Genomic DNA, 5657 nt, shown 5'->3' with positions numbered 1-5657 from the left:
GCTCTGGACCCAACCGGACCCTATAACTCTTACCTGAATTGGATAGAGCTGAAATAAAGAGGTAAACATCCTAAATCATCCACTGAAACCTTCTTGAAAGGGTAAGTTTGATTTATTTACCAATTTTTAAAAATGATATAGTTACTTAGCAAAGTATATGCCGTCGGCTAAAACGTTGAACATTTATTTTAATATTTCATTTTTGGGTAACACTGTCTTCGGTATGCCCCTCCCCCAGCACACCAGAAGTGTCACATTCAGGGAGTGTGCTGTGCTATAAACCTTTGGCATATTAATGAATTGGTGTCACTAGGGGACTCAATGGGGACCAAAAGTTTAAACTTTAAAGACTTTAAAATAGAATAAAATGGCTGCCAATTAAAATGAAGAAACATGAAAATTCATACAAAGGAATAGGAAAAAAATGTGAATTAAAGTCAAGACAATGCCGAGACTATGGAAAGCATTAAAAAACGGAGAAGTAGGAATAGGAAGGAGAGTTATGTGCAAAGACAGATTAAAGAACTATAATGTGGACAGGGGATTTTTTTTTTTTTTATGCAGGAGTCAGTTGAAGATTCTCAAAAATAATCCGAAGTGATTGAAAAGAGGTATTTGGTCCAAAAACATGAACTAATATAGACATTTTTTAAAATTGAAGTATAGTTGATTTACGATGTTGCGTTAATTTCTGCTGTATAGCAAAGTGATTCAGTTATACATATATATATATACACATTATTTTTTCATATTCTTTTCCATTATGGTTTATCACAGGATATTGGATACAGTTCCTTGTGCTATACAGTAGGACTTTGTTGTTTAGCCATCCTATATATAATAGTTTGCATCTGCTAACCCCGAACTCCCCGCTCCATCCTCCTCATGCCCCCTTCCCCTTGGCAACCACAAGTCTGTTCTCTATAGACATTCTTTTTGACAGGTAATGACTAGGCTAAAAGTTGTGGAGAACCACAGAAGTAAACAGTGAGAGTAAACATTTTGGAATAATGAAGAAAACATTTACACTGCATAGGTATACATTATTAAAATTTCAGGAATGTCTGCTTACTGTAATAACTAACATGAAAAAAATCAGGAAGACAAAATCTAGAAAGAAAAAAATACTGATTTGTTTCTTATAATCTCAGAAATGGACCTAACCACACCTATTTATAGTTAATGGAGATGAAATGATTACTTAAAAGTGGGTTTAGGCTCACAAGCAAATTTATCCTAGAGAATTCTGAAGCAAAAACTCAGCAATCCCAAACCTGAAAACCTGGATGATTCTACCTGACAGACCAATGAGCCTCCAATATTGAAAGAAGTCCTTTTAGTCTGTGGTATAATTTCAAATTCTTATTTACTCTACATTCAGCAAACTGAGAATCCTACTAGTAAAAAGTAAATAACAAAGCACACCACCTTGGAATTCTGCATGTCTTTGACTGCAAAGAATCTTTAGCAATACTGCAACTAAAGACCCAGGTACAATTCTTTCAATAACAAATTCTGACTTAATTTGAAAGTAAATAAACTAATTTCAGACTATACGTTTCAGAAGGAATAAGGCATGAAGAATTTAAATCTTGTTCAGTGCTTTTCTTCCACAGAGACAAACGAAAATGAGATGGGGGAGAAAAGTCCTGTAAAGAAAAAGTATTCAGTCAGCTTTTGAGTTCTTTGGTGTAAAGAACTGGTCATCAGAGTGAAATTTTACTAATCATTGGATTCTGGTCTGCTCATTTAGTTTCCATCTTGTATAAGCAGAACATCATGTATTTGCATGTTCCTTTATTTGAAGTGATTACACGTTTAGGGTCAGTTATACCTTGAGAGGCTTTGTGCTTGCTTATTATTCCTGGTATAACAGAAATATTAGCCAATTTGCCTTTAAAGCTTAAAAGACCAGCAAATGTAATTCAGTGTCTAAGTTTTTAAATTCTTTTGGTTATCTTATTTGGCATTTAACCGACCTTTTTACTAACTTCACTTTTTACTTAAATGAGTAAATTTTATTTTTTCTGCAGGTATTTGAATCCATAATGACAATTTTGTAGATGCTTATACATGCTTTGAGAAAGTGTGTTGTGTGTGTTCATAACTTAAAGAAAATCAATATCTGTCTCATGTGCGCCAATTTAGAAGTATTCACCTAACACATCGAGGTATTATTCTATGCCACAGAAAAGATGAGTCATCAGCCTCTGCCCTCAAAGACATGACCATCTATTTTAGCTAATTTAATTTACAATTTATGTTCTTTTCATAGGATGAAAGATTAATAAGCTCTGCGTGTACTGAGTAGGCACCTTGCCCGAGCAGTTAGGAGATAAAAGGATTTTGAAGTCAGATGGACCTGGGCTTGAACCCTGGCTGTGCACACTTAAGACTTTTGTTCCTTGGAGGCTGAGATTTCCACTTACAAAATGTGGGTGCTGATTTTTAGCTTACAGAGGTGTCAAGAGGGTTAAGTGTGATAATGCATATAAAACACCTGTCACGTAGCTAAGCCCTACATTTTTAGCCTCCCCCGCCCCCGTATATGTTATTTCAATGAAATGCTCAGCTTTAACATTGTCCATAATTTCCTCCATTAATTTTGGTCTAGGATTTTAAAATAATTTCGTAAATGCAACCAGGTTGTAATTGGAGTACTTTGGGAGGTGAATGAGGCGCAATCTAGTTGTTTAAAATTCGAAGACCACATAGGAATGCCAGAGCATGAAGCTCAAAAGCCCAGCCACAACCCTTCACCCATTTATCACCAGTCACAGCCTCCGCTGTTAGAAATGATCTGCCAGGGCTGGGAGTGTCCCTAGGGAGAACAACAGGAGAAGAGGATTCATCGTGTTTCTAAAAAACCTGGAGAAAAGTGGTGAAGGAGATACAGATTTGTTTTGCCAGTGTTCTATTTAGAAAAGAAAAAAAAAGGGCACATAAATTACATCGATAGAATTTGACTAGAAATAAATATTGGGACTTCTCACCCTTCTGCTCCCAATTTACCAGATCCATTGTGTAGTTTTTCACGGAGAGAACACAAAGGGAAGTCCTTTCATTCCTAGCCAGCTCTTTGCCCATAGCCCTCCCTCCTTTTCCCATTCTGTTTAATCGAGTTGAACCATAAAGAAAGTAAACTTGAGGCCAAACTTTAATTCTCTACCTGAAACCCAGATAGTCGGTTTCCTCTTTGTCCTACTGGTCACTCTTTGAAACAATCTCCCTCAAAAGAGAATCAGGGTACTTCCTACAATGATTGGGGAGACAGAAGGGTGTCCCTAATCAAGAAATTCTGAAACTTAACTGAAGTCCTCAAACCCTACTAGTCTGGGGGGGAGACTTTGTCATTCTTTAATTCTCCTCTTTCCACATTTCATGCCTAATGATTTAGGGAACGTTAAAAAAGAAAACCCTGGATGAAGGGTTATTTTACTGTATTTTTTAAAGTGGGACCATCTCTTTCATTTTTGTTGAATCTATTGGTATTTTGGTGGAGGCTTTCTAGCTTGTTTTTCTTCCTCCACTGTGATTTTCTTTTAATTTCATTTAAGACAATTTAAATTGCAAAATAACGTACACAAAGTGCACAAATCTTAACGTATAGATAGCTCAGTGAATTTTTTTTTTTTTTCGATACGCGGGCCTCACCGCTGGGGCCCCTCCCGCTGCGGAGCACAGGCTCTGGACGCGCAGGCCCAGCGGCCATGGCTCACCGGCCCAGCCGCTCTGCGGCATGTGGGATCCTCCCGGACCGGGGCACGAACCCATGTCCCCTACATCGACAGGCGGACTCTCAACCACTGCGCCACCAGGGAAGCCCACAGATAGCTCAGTGAATTTTTATATATTGCTATACCTGTATACTTCAACCAGAACAAGATCTTAGGATATTTTTAGCACTCATGGAAGGCTCCCTGGTGTCACTTTCCATTCAATTAAGCCCTCCATGGTAAACAGTCTTCTGACTTCTAAATTTTGCCTGATTTTGAACTTCCCATAAATGAAACCATAACTGTGTACTTTTTTGGCATATGGTTTATTTTGAGCAAAATTAAGTCAGTGATATTCATTCATACTGTTCCATATATCAATAATTTTTTCTTTTGTTTTATAGTATTCCATTGTGTGAATATACCACAATATATCTTTCCCTGTTGATGAATATTTGTGTTGTTTCCATTATTTGGCTGTTTTTAGTAAAGCTGCCTTGAACATCTCCGCTGTGGATTCTTAATTTTCTCCAGGCCCCTTCTCTGTAGGATTGTGATGAGTAGAATTGTGGGGAGGATTTACATGCACAAGTTAACCTTGCTCCAGGTTCATTCTTCAGATTACTTTGGTACAAGGAAGGAAGGAAGGAAGGGAGGAAGGGAGGAAGGAGAGAGAAAGAAAGAAAGAAAGAAAAAGAAAGAAAGAGGGAGGGAGGGATGGAGGCAGGAAGGAAGGGAGGAAGAAAGAAAGAGAGAGAGAGAAAAGGAAAGAAAGGAAGGAGGAAGGAAGGAAAGAAGGAGGGAAATGTGTAGGCATGTTAGTAAAAAACAAACTCATAGTTCTTTGCAATGGCTAAATAAGTAACGCTTCCATGATTACAGACTTCTTTACCTCACTTTTGGAAATAATCCGTGCCCTCTTGAAATTACTTAAAGAGCTTTGACATATCCCTTTAAAATGTGATAGTCATAGTGTCAAGTGCAAGTTCCAGAGCCAAGTTCACTAGGAAGGTTGGTTGACTTTTGAGTATATTTCCTAAAAGGTTTTTGTTTTTTTAACTTCATGAAGAGTCCAAACAGTTGAACAAATCCCAGAGACTGAGGAAAACAGTGAAATGCAGTTTTAACTATTCACGCTTTATGACGCTCCATTGCTGACTCTTTATCTTTTGATTCCTTATTCCACTTCCCCTAGATTTTTCTGCTTTTGTTGTTACTTAATTTGCTCCCTCAAATGTGAAAAGTCATCAGACATTCAACTTTTCCCTTGAGCCCTAGAATCTACTACGTTAATAAGTTATCTAGACAATTACCTAAACACCATCCCTTTTCAACTTTTATATATAGATCATCTTAGAAACTGGTCAGTTAAAATAATCAGTGCATGGTAAGTAGCAAATTAATTTTCAACAGTTTTTTCTTATTAGAGATTTTCCTTTCTATCATTAAGATTAAGGCTAGTTTTTAATTGTGTGTTCATTTTGGGAATGTTGGCTATTTTTAATTGTGTTCTTGTTTAGTTATGGGGAAATATAGTCTTTGTAACATCATCACTCAGTGTTTGAAGTCAGAGTATAGTCATTTTCAATTAAGTTCATGCCAAATGATGATTGAGAGATTGCCTGAGAAATCAAATTATATCAAGCCATAGAACCTCCTAAGAGAAACCACTTGGTACGGTAGAATAAATTGCAAATGATATGAAAATAGTGACAAATGGCTGTGCAAACATGGCAAGCCAAATTCTGGACGTCAATTCTTTAACCAAGAAGTGTTAATCTAAAAACAAACAAACAAAATTTGTCAATCTCAGGGTTTTAACAATCATAGGTAAAAATTTTAAATGTGATTAGAATTTGCCTATGACATTTACCCCCAGCATTTAGGGCTGTATGAGTGGAGCTTCTTTGAGTGTTTTGCCTCACCACTCATGCTGGAAAC

This window comes from Grampus griseus, assembly GCF_964374135.1.
Source record: "Grampus griseus genome assembly, chromosome: 7".
NCBI lineage: Eukaryota > Metazoa > Chordata > Mammalia > Artiodactyla > Delphinidae > Grampus > Grampus griseus.
The sequence above is the reverse complement of the archived record's forward strand: the minus strand, read 5'-3'. Positions refer to the sequence as shown.